Source organism: Zonotrichia leucophrys, chromosome 1, assembly GCF_028769735.1.
Source record: "Zonotrichia leucophrys gambelii isolate GWCS_2022_RI chromosome 1, RI_Zleu_2.0, whole genome shotgun sequence".
NCBI classification, from domain to species: domain Eukaryota; kingdom Metazoa; phylum Chordata; class Aves; order Passeriformes; family Passerellidae; genus Zonotrichia; species Zonotrichia leucophrys.
The window spans coordinates 46,347,874-46,360,485 of record NC_088169.1 but is presented as its reverse complement, the minus strand read 5'-3'; positions in this window follow the sequence as shown (position 1 = coordinate 46,360,485).

Here is a 12,612-nt window from a genome sequence, read left to right as displayed (position 1 = left end):
CCATGGCATTAGAATGTATTAAACAACATGAAAATGAGTAACATCTGAGGTTCGTTTATTTCAACCTGTAGTGCAAACTTTGTTGAATAAGCATAAGAAAATAATTTCTTGTGAAGTTTACTTGAATAGTATGGCTTACCAATGGGAATTTCTAAGTGCATTTATTGCTTACTTTTCTAATTAGTTCATCAAATACTCAAATGTTTTTTTGAATCTGTAAGAAGATATGTTTAATCATTCTTGACTGTATTATACACTTCCAGACATCAGCTGTCTGTTGAAATGAATGCACAGAATACATCAATAGAGACAATGAAAAGGTTCCCTGGAACATCTGGCAGCTAGCTCCACACAGAACAAAGCCTCAGAAATGTGATATACCATATGTGAAGCAAAGATTTGAAGAGATAAGAATGACTTGGTATAAACATGCCTTTAACAGTAAAAAGCACGTGACAAGAAGACATGAAGGAAATCAGTGAAGTGAGGAGATTGTAATATTCAAGTCCTTGTATCTACAAAATTGTGCACTAGTGAAACACCTTTAATAGAACCAAGGGAAAATTCCCAAAAGAAGTAGTTTGCATATTTATATTGTCATACATTTATTGTACATATCACAGCCCTTTATTAGTGAAGTTTTTTTTTCTTTTTCTTCCCATGAAGGAAAGCTTTGTCCACAGTTTATTTAACACTGAAACATAGTAAAATTCCTGCCTTGGATTTTCAGATCTCTGAGCATTCAAACATAGTTCATTTCTTTCAATTTTATTTTTGCTCTCAGTTTTTTAAAATATCCTTTTTCTTGTTCCGTTGGGTTCCCCCACATTCACCCTAATTTCCTATCCTTATTCTTTTGAACTCCACAACAGTGTCTAATAGAAAGAAATTACTGGAAGCTCTATGCAAAGCTCAGTTTTATTTGAAATGCCTCCATCAGTTTAACACTGTTGTAGCTCAAAACACAATGTTTTAACCTGATGAGCTTTTCAAACTCTGGCTCAGTGTGGAACTTTCCCTAAGTTTGCAAAATGATAATTCGTGTCAGCACCTCAAAATCTTGCCCATTTAAACTGACATTGACAAAATTGCAAAAGTAAAAATGACAAAAATTTTTCCAGAGCTTGTTTCTTAGATTTTCCTCTGACTTACAAATTGTCCAAATCTGAAACAGCTCGTCTTGGCTGTCAGAGTGAAGCAGATTTAACATGTAATGGAGAAGGAAATAGAGATCTCATGAATAAAATATACAAAACTTACATATAAATGATGACACTGAAGCATATACACAGTAATTCCATATTGTTTTGGATTGCTCTACTTTTTCTGTAATATACCTTCATTTTTCTCCATAAGAGAACACCTAAAAATACATTTTCAAAGAAGATTTAAAGTTTTTTTACTAGTATAAACAGAATTAGTAACTGAAATCAGAAAACAAGTACTGTGTATGTATTTCAGAGAGGAGTCTGGTAATAATTTCAATCTCAATAATTTTATTAATACATAACAAAGTGTAGCTGACAGGAAATGTAAGATTCATTAAAGAAAACAAAATCAAATAACTCCATAGTCATACATTCATTCATTTTCAAAGTTCTTATTATATATTTAAAAAAAAGTAAAATTCGTACCTTTATTTAGACTCTATAAGTCCTTATATTGATAATTATTGTGCACATGAAACTAAATGAAATAAAGAGCTATTTTCCAAGATATTAAGAATAACAGATACAGATTTTTCTCACTTTTTTGCAACGTAAGAAACTCCTCTTTCTGGAGCTCTGAAATGGTATAATCTTTAATTCTAATAAAGTGAAGGGGAAAGAAAGAGCATTACTTGTAAATTAACAAAAATTGTTTGTCAGATGAAGGACAATTACTGTATTATCCTGTTTTTCCTAAGAAATGAGAAACAGTTCCAGCAGTAGGAATATTTCTTCTGAGACCTCTTCCAAAATTTAGAAATCAGAAACTTAGTGAAGGAACTCTTGGCTGGGTGATTACACTGGGACTTAGAGTATTGGTTCACTGAAAACACTGCATCTCAGATCACCTTCTTATCATCCTGTGTGAGAGCATGGCTTTGCTGACTCAAATAGCTCATGGGATTTTCTGGACATCTGCCTTTGCTAGTGAATGGTGTTGCTGCTCATTCTTAAATCACAATTTTCTGTGCTGACAGTTTGATACAGACTGAGTAGCTATTTCAAGAACCAGTCCTTAATCCAAGAGAATCCTGGGGCTTTGCGCAGGATAACAAAACTATTTTATGCAATTCTTTCAACACTGAAAGTTAACAAGGAAAAAACTGCTACCTGCTTGTAATCTGACATGTAATTAGGAACTTTGCAAAATGAAAAAAGAAATGGAAATGGAAATGAAACATCCCACCTGACATGTCTTGCTAATCTTTAAGCAAGGTTTCAGGAGACTTCAGCTCCTTACAATACTGATAAAATTAAAATATCTTACTTATGCTATTTCCCAAGCCATAATTGGGTTTTTCTTTTTTTACTTTCTGAAGGGAAACAGAGGTCTGCCTATTTGCAAGCAGCTGTCTAGTGTAGCACTAAAATGTCATAAGATAAATTGAAATTATCATATTTATAACCCAACATTTCAAGCTTCATTGTTACTGCTACTGACCTATCTGAGTTTGTTTATTAAAAGGACCAGAATGAAACATGTAGAGATTTTGTGAAAAACAGCATTTTCTGGTAAATATCTCTTTTGGCCTATGCATCTGGCTATGTATATCTATCATTGTTATATGTAAAGTCGTTAATTATTAAAATACCTATGAAAATGTGAGCAGTAAAATTAAAAATTTTTACATTTTTAAAAATTGAGAGTCATTTCTCTATTACTTTAGTCTCTACTTGAAGCTACTTTATATTCTCTTATTACAGACCATTTAACAGGACATCCTGTCTTTTTGCTGAAATTATTAATTTCTTTATTGTGATCATAAATTAAAATGTATTAAAATGAGATGCATTCTCTTTTGCTCATCCAGATTTACCTTATAGAAAACAATTGCTGTATGTTCAGATGTCCTTCTCTGTCGGATCTCAAGATCTCAGTCCTGAGATGCTGAGCCACCAAGACCCTGGGGGGGCTTGGGAGTCCTGGAATGTTGCCAGAAGTGTCTGGTGGCAGGACTTTAACCCTGCGCAGGAGACGACAAGGATGAGGGCTTCACAGGGTGAAGGGTGGAAAGATTAGTTAATTAGAGAGTGAGACACAAGGTTTAGGATTTATGTACAGGGGGGTTTAGAGGAGTAAGATGGAGGAATTGGGGTGTGTCCTGCCCTCCTTCTTCTTCCTCCTCTCCTCCATCTTCTTTGGCCACGGTGGCACTTTTGGATTGGTTATTACTAAGAGTACACCGAGTTATAAGAATAGATGGTATTGGGGAAAAATGATAAATATTGTACACGTCACAATGGGTATAAAGATAGGTGCCTGCCCCGGAGGGCAGAGAGAGTGTGCCCATGGCTGACTGCTGTGCGGATCTCTGTTCGGCTGAAAGAACATCTTTTAGATAAACAATTAATAAACATAAAACCAGAAAGAAGAACTGAAGCCTCTTCTCGTCCTTCGATCCGCGGGCTGCCCCAAGGCCACCCAGGGCCTTTCCAGGCCCCTCAAACAGCAGAGATAAACCGGACACTTCTCTGCTTATGCTAATAAACTGAAGAAAAGGAATAACAGAAGAATTAACTGAAACTGAATGACAGGATCCCTCCTTGGAGTTTTGTTTGTTTGTTTTGCTGGCTTCATTATCAGACAATGTTGAATACAGCCCAATGCACAAGTTTCTGTAGAAGTTAGTTAAAGAGAAATAGTGCAAATACTTTTTACCAGTGCTGTAATTAATAGTGGCTCTGCTAAATTGCACAAAGTGTAGCAAACAATAAAAGAAAACAGAGTTGATTCTGCCCTAGAATACTGGAACATGTTCCCTACTCGATTTCCTTTTACCAATATTTCTCTTCAGTTCATAAATTAAACTCTGACCAATTCAGTTAAACCTTATTAATTTGTTATTTACTGGTTCACTGCTTTTAATTCAAAACTTGTGTTTTGCTATCTGAGCACCAACCTCACTGTAAAAAATCAGTTAAGAAACATTCTGTTACAGCTGCTCTTGAGGTCTTAAATAATAACTGGGAAACAATTCTGAAGAGATAATTGAAATGACATATTGCTCAAATCATGCCAACATTACAAACATCTATTTAGCATATCAGCCCTGTTTCTAAGCTTCAAAAGAACTTTTTCTTCTTTCAAGGAGACCTCAATGACTTTTTCATAACAGAACAATAAAAACTAATACTCACAAAAAGTAAGAAACTAAAAAATACTCCTCTATGCCTGCAGAGAGCACAAACAATATAAGGGTGAGATTTTTTAAGCATCATTTCCCCTTAATATAGTTGTGCCTGTTACCTGGCAAAAAAATAGTGTTGATCTTTTAGACTTTTCAGTTTTTTCACGTGACAATGGAATGATGGTGAAAGAATGGCAAGTCACGGTGTAGTGCTTGTTCAATGTCTAAGAAGAAGCATGGTTTAATTTCAGGCTTGCCTGGTAGTACAGGTAAACATTTTAAATGGTTTTTCAAAGAGTTTTTAAAGTTTTACCAACTCCTCTGGTAAGATGACTCCTTAGACTTACTGAGAAACTTAACTGGTCTGTGGTTACTTGAGGTACTTTTGGGTTTTCCTAGATGATTATAGGTGCTGTTTTCAGTTATTTAATTTACAAATTATTTTTGAAATTTCTTCTATATTATTTGAATTCATATATAACTTATAGAAATATATTTTTAAGTTGAAGTTAGTTATGCTATTTTAATTCTTATAATGGTTATAGTTCTTTTTAAGTATCAGAAACTTGCTGATACTTAAAGTACATGGCATATATTTAATGGTATGCACATGCCTTACAAAGTTGCAATACAAAAATCTCAGGCTTTTTTTCAAACATCATGTCAAATTTCAGGTCAAACTGTTCATTTCATTCTGTGTTCACACTGGCAAAGTACAGTAATTCATTTCAATACAATCTCTTCGGTTTTCCTTATGAAACCACATGCAGCGCTACATACTGGATCTGATTCTCTTCAGTTTCTTCTCCTTATTTTTAATTATATTATTGAGGAGTAATGGATTCTTCCTCCCTTTTGAGTCTCACAATTTGGTAAGCTTGATATCACTCTACTGAGCACACCATTACATTTAATGCAATATCTCTTGCCAAAGTAAAGACAACTTCCTTTTAGTCTGGGTCTAACCTTTGTGCTCAGCTAGGGTCATCCTGCACAGAATTGTGTCCAGACATTTCTTGAATATCTCCAGTGAGGGAAGCTCCCCAACTCTCTGGGCAATCTGTTCCAGTGTGTGGTCATCCACAGAGTAAAGAAATTGTTCCTCATTTCTTTATTGCTGCAAAATTGGTGAGCCATGCTATGAAATCAGCAGCAAGTAGCAATCAGGCAGCTTTTTTTCAGAATGTGATAGCTTGAAAGATGAAGGAAATTCAACTTCTGCAACATGGAGCAGGAGATACTCTCCAGGACAGTAAGAACAAGAAAGACTAGCCTCAACCCCTGTGCATGTCTCTAAAAGAAAAGTCAAGAGAGTAAGGTGGAAACTCAGCTAAGTTACAAACACAAGCATAGTCTTGCCATAATTCAGCCAGACTTTATCAGATGTTCCCATGATTGATGATTTTGGACAAGGACAGTGCCATTTTTTACATAAATATGTGTGTGTATGTGTGTGTGTGGGTGTGGGTGCGTGTATAAATATGCATACATCTTTTCAGGTATAAAGAGTGAGGGAAGACTCTTATCATTGGCTGTGCTCTATAATTTTCCTCAGAATCAGTCGGTGGTCCCTGGTTCCTTTTAGTTACTAATATAGACCCAGTTTAAGACAATCAGCTACTGGAGAAAGTTCTATAGAGAGTTATAAATATTATTAGGGGATGGAAGGATCTCTTGTGGTGTAAGGCTGAGGAACTGGGCCTTTTCAGCCCAATAAAGAGACAGTTAAGAGGGGAACTTACCTACAAATGTCTATAAATATTTTGAGGTTGTGTCTCAAGAGGACCAGGACAGGTTCTTTTCAGTGACAAGACAAAGGGCAATGGGCACAAACTGAAACAGAGTAAGTTCCCTGTGAATAAGAGGAAAAGCTGTACTGTGAGGGTGACAGAGCACTGGAACAGGCTGTCCAGAAATGTTGTGTAGTCTCGTTCTCTGGAAATAGTCAAATCTGTCCTAGATGCAATCCCGCACAACTTTCTCTGAGTATGCTTTAGTAGGGGGTTTGGCATAGATGAGTTCAGGAGGTCCCTTCCAGCCCTCAGCATACTGTGACTAAAACAGAATAAGATCTCTGGGAAAAAGAGCTGTAAGAGCTTCCATGAGGTTGGGAGGAGAACTTTTGTGAGATTTCCCGGATCAGAGAGGAACTGGAGAAGTTGTAAACTTAAATCTTGGAACAAAAGTGACACAAAACCCCCTGGAGAAAATGATGTGGAGCTGAGAAAGGAAGGAAGATTTATTTATAATGATAGGATTAATTAGATTCCCAAGAATAAAATGTTTCTTTTAGAGTTCTGTTCTGTGAATACTGAAAGTTGCAAAGGACAGCCAGAACCTTTTGCATGCAAAGAAGTTTGTCTTAAGTGATTTAATTTCAAGTCAAGGTTGGTTCCAAAGTTTTAAAAAATGAAACTTCACAAACACCCCAGAAAATCTTTAATTATCCCTTAAACAAACAAAGCTTTACATAAGGTTTCATACTGGCCAATAATTTCACTTTTCTAACTCTAATATTAGACTTATTGTCCATCATATAATATTTATTTTACTTCTGAGGAGGCATCATGTTTTGAGAAATAATTTGGTTTGATGAAAAATTTCTGAATTTAATTTGATGCTATATTGTGGAAAGGATAATATTAACTCTTACAGAAAAAGGAACTGCCACATTCACATTAAATAACAATTATTCTTGAAAAGGACAATAGTATACCTGATCTAGTGAAAGGTATCCCTGCTCATGGCAGAGAGATTGGAACTGTGTGATCTTTAAAGTCTTTCCAACTCAAATCATTCTAAGATTCTATGGTTCTGTAATGTTGTTAAACTAAGCAATGAACAAAACTAACAAGACTAGATAACAATTTTCTGCAGTGAATCAACTCATAATTGTCCCTCTCAGATTCTTAAGACTAAGAATTCACAGTGGGCGTCTTATTTCTTTACATCTCTTAAAAAAATCAGTACAGTCGAGTATTATTTTGAACAGTTCAAGATCTGTTTTATCTGAAGAGGAAATAGATGCTCATTAAAGAGTACAGCTTGCAAGAAAACAATTCAAGATTTTATATACTTCATTTGTCCTTCTTAGCAACTCTTCTTGTCTTCGGCTGCAAGACTCCAGTGTATAATGTAAATTCTCAGGACAACTCATATCCATTTCTATTTCATATAAAGCATATTTTGTGGGGTTTTGTAGTCCTCTGCAGGGTAATTCTTTCTCTTCACTGAATACTTTTCCAGTATAGATGGTATAGCACCCATTTGTTTTTGCACTGTTTGCTACATGTGCAATGACTGTCACTTCTTTTTTAAATAAGTTTGTGAGCCAGAAGTGAAAACAATCTGCTTATCTTGCCTTTGAGTTGTGACTAAGAAAGGCAAAAATAAAAGGTTGTTCTTTTTTTCTGGAGTGACTAAGGAAACTCTGTTAGTAGCATCTCCTGGAGTACTAAGTGGGGTAGGTACACAAGGCATAAAAAGTAGGGAGAGTGCAATGTAGATATGGACAGAAAGAAAGAATCCTTTGTAATGAAAAATTTGGAACAAATCTTGAACAAGCATAGAAAGTTTCCAAAAGAACACCATATTGTGTGACAATCAAGAAATTGATAATGGATGAACCACTACTTGTGCAACAAAAGGTTTGCTTTCAAATTTCTCTGATTCAACTGATTTGTTTCCTTATTTCAGAAAAATTGTATTTCATTTTGTATTCTGATAGAAAAGTGGAAAGACATTCTGCAGTTTTAATCAATGTTGTTTCAATAATTTTTCACTAACCTTGTTCTAGTCCTATACAATCACCATGTTCCACCAGGAAGAAGAGATTAAAGAAAGGGATCATGCTAACTGGTAGACTTGCTTTTCTTTTGGCCACATCTCTGGATAGATCACCATTTGGCCCATCCAAGGTTCTTTGCTCAGTGTCTACCTGTTCCTCATTTTTACATTATTCTCCTGCTAACACCTTCCCCTTAGCCCTTTTTTCCAAGTGTTGACTCCCATAACAATTTGTGTTCTCTCCAGGTTACTGTAGAGATGGTTTAGACTAATTTATAAGGGAAAAACCTACAGGAAGAGGAGCCAGAAGAAAACCGGCCAACTCACCCATTTCCTGCCCTACATGGAAGAACCGCTGGCCTCAGCAGCAGCAAATACAGACATTCATTCTCTTAAAGCCATTCCTGAGCCCTTGCCACCAAAGGAAAAAGCAGCGACCACCACAGCAGGGACAGACACCTCCATGACTCCACAACTGACCATCACAGCTGTGCCGACAGCATGGGACGGTTCTGAGCACTCCTTCTGAAGGTTTTACAGAACAGAGGGTGGAATGGGCAGCACTTCCTATATCAGTCATAACACCAGCTGCAGATGTGCCCTCTATATAAACCTAAGGACAAAAAGTAAGGATGAATACTTCATATTTATTTTCCAGTGTTTTACCATTGTGAGACTCAAGACTGAAAAAGGAACAAGTTGGGATTCAGTCTAACATTCCCTAGGTAGCTGGTGTGGCATGCATTGATATTTCTAAAAATATTTCATCAAGATTTTTTTTTTTTGTAAATAAGATTTTTGTGCAAACAGGACTTGGTTGTTAATTTTCTGCTTCTTTTCTGTTCTTATTAGGCTTCATGGTTTAACAACAAAGCATAAATGGCTTTTTAGAGATCTTAATTCTCCTTTTACTAGTAAGCATTTTGTAACATTAAGGTCACTTTACTCTGTTACCTTTTTTATTAAATAGGATGGCATTTGATTATTTTCTCACAAATAATAGCAAAATATTGAATAGAGTTCTGACTTCAAAATGGAATTTTTATCTTTAAAAATGTTCTTAGTTTAAAGCACTGAAACAATAGCCTTTTACTACCGTATTTGACTTATAAAAATTTGAAACATTGAAATAATTATGCAGTAATTCAAGACATCTAGTGGAAGGATAAACTGTTTAGATTTAGCTAAATTAAAGGCATTCTTGTTGTTAGCATGACTTACTATCCCATCATTATAAACTAAATCCAGATGATTCTTATCTCTTTTCTACCACAAACATTTTTTTTTTCTATAAGAATACATAGCACAAAATTGTCTGGGAATGTTTGAATTATCATAAATATAAAGCTATTTTTATAGAAGGGATATTTTAGTTTGAATGTATATTTGGATAGAAGACAAGAATCTTTAAATGAACTGAGGATTTTTTTCTTTTAAAGGTTGATATTTTCCTCCTCTACTTTGAATAACAAACTTTAGCCAAGACAATTTTAAACAGTGTTCAATAAGATGAAGAGAAAGCTACAGATTATACTTCCATAGGAAATAAAATTCCAGATTTGAATCAGTATTAATACAAGCCTCAGATTTTCACATTATGGACTGCAGAGTGGCTACTATAAAACCTTGGACTTCAGTTTGTAAACCCTTAAGCAATGCATAATTTAATGCATTTGGACCAAAAGACAATGAAGTTACAAAGTAAGAACCACATTGTGAGGCTCGCTGAAGTGAATGGAAAGTAAGGCCAAATTTCAGTTGGCCTTGGATCAGGCCATTCATGAAAATATGAATGAAATGAATGTGTAGTTTTGTGTATATATTTGAATTTGGGATTTCTGTAGGCCTTCTATGTGTAGTTCAAAGAAGTTTTTTTGTGTGATTTTTTAATCTTCAGTCTTATAAATAATTATCTTATAAAATTTCATGAAAGCTTTTCCCAGATTATTTAAGTAATTATTTCCTTTTAGTATATAAAATTAAAAAGATTTTAAAATCACAAAGAAAAACAAAATCTTTTCCCATTGGCAGGAGGTTTTTTCATGTTTTTAATTATATTCAACATGCTATTTCCTGATATAGCATGTTTCCTGGTATAGCATTCTTTGTTTCTGTCAAATTACAGCATGGATCACCAGTGTGTTTGTTTGTTGGGATTTTTGCCAACCCATAGAATGGGAAATATTGCCTGAAACCAAAATCTGAATTTAAATCTGCAATCCTGTCATAGATTCTTAGTCATGCCACCCCTAAGTGATGACATCCACTACACACCTGATAGAGTGTTCTGTACAATTACAGTCTTACTGACTGCAGTAAACCCACTGATAAAAGAACAGAGATCAAACTAGAAGAGTTCTGCAGATCTCTCACCTTAAAGACTAAGGCTGGCTCAGGGGTAATGAAACAGAGCTCAAGATTACATTTCTCTCTCTGACTGAAAGCATAAAGACGATTTTTACCTGTCTCTATTTTCCACGCACTGTGAGGAATTTGGGAAAAGAGCCAAGAGGATGTAGGTGACACTGTGCTAAGTTTAGTGATGGCGAACCTTTAGGAACCTGGGTTCCAGACCCCTGGGCCATGCACCTGCTCTTCTTGCATGTAGATCTCTAACAAGTCGTATGCACTGTGTGAGAAACTACTCAGTGTTAACTCCACAGGAAGTTTGAGGGGAAAAACAAAAGAAGAGCATATTCTGCACCTATAGAATCTACTTAGGAACACCACTTGCACATTTTACACCTGTCCTGAAGACGTTCTCTGATGTCCTTTCTGTCGCAAAGAAAGACAAAAATGTACTTCCATCTGGGTTATTCTGTATCCTTAATAAACAGTAATTAGGAGATAAAGCATGTGCCTAAATTCATTTTCCTCACAGTACATACACCTGCCCAGAATAAAATAAAAATTAAAAACCTACAGGCAGTCATAGCAGTTTCTGTTCTTATTTTGCAGCTGTGTGTTTCTCCTATATTTGTCCATTGAAAATGTGAGGCTTGATTAGATCACCAACTGATAGTGTGATTCTATAGGCAAAGCTTTTTTGCATTTGTTAGGAACTGTAGTTTCCATTCACTGACTGAAATTTCTGTGAATTAGCAGTAAATATGTACTGACTAAAGCATACAAATAATTCTTAGAAAGACAAATAAAACCTATTGCATTCTGTTCTTTCCTTCCTAAGTAAGAAATCTGAATTTTAGGTATTAACAGACTTAATATCTGTTTGTGCAGCCCTGTAGCTGAGCAAATATGGTACTGCCACTGCTACTATAAAGAAGACTGTGTCCAAAATCTCCAAGGCCTCAGAACAGAGGTTTTTTTATTTTATACTACTTCTGTATCTACACTTGTCTTGACTTCTCTGGAGATTTATCTGACTTAGATGCAACAGCACTAGTGCTCAAATATCCAAGTGATTATTACTGAAATTGTTTTCTATTTAGATTGCTTCTCTATGATATTATGACACTGCACTTGTTCTTCAATAATTTTGATAGATGTCTGTAACTAGTGAATATCAAACCCAAATGAGTGCATGTAGGATAAACTATAAGCCTAGAAAAAAAATCTCAGTATAGAGAACTGACAGCATTATAAGAAAGGCCTTGAAAGTGTGTAGATGTAGACGTGGTGATGACAGATGCTGCGTGTCTGTGAGCAACTCACCAATGATCATTTATTAGTAATTAAAGGGATAAAATATGGGGCAAAAGGCAAGCTTTTTAGCGCTTATAAATATGGATGCTATATGGAAATTAAGACTACTAAGAAATGAAAAAAGCTAAAAAAGTTCAGAAAATAGATAAAATTAGACCTTAGAATAAGGAAGAATGAACTTAAATTTATTGTTTCCCCTGTGGTAGAGCTAGGGTGCTGATGACCCTTTCAAACTCATACTCCACATTTCCTCCTTAGTGAATATTGATTTGACCCTAAGACCCAAAAGGTCAAAAAGCCATGAGTTTACATTGAAGAAAAGGTGAGGATGTTAGAAGAGATTATGTGTGTATGAGTCTGCATGAGACTTTATAACAACTTAAAACTTACTTATAAGTGAAGGTTTCTTCAAGGTAATCTGACTCTAAGGGTTAATACTGTTAGGACTGGACTAATACATGCTAGACAAACGTAACTTGTTGCTTAAGTTGTTTCTTATAAGGCTGTGTCTGCCTTGGGCTGCTCTTGAGGAACAGTTTTGAGGCTATCCCACATAACTTTCCTACTTAATCATATTTAATTAAATTCTTATTTATTATTTTTTCCTATTTAAACACTGCATCCAGAATGTAGTCCACTTCAAAATCAATTTGGCAAATCAAAAAGTCAAAGCAGAAGAAATACAAAGCAGAAGCAACCTCACGCCTGGTTGAAATAATTGAAGTCATTACAGTGTTTTTAGTGACTGGATCTGGGAATGGAAGGATTTTCCCACTTTATCCAAAATCATTTCATCTAATAAAACAGAAAAGTTAACTCTCTCAGTC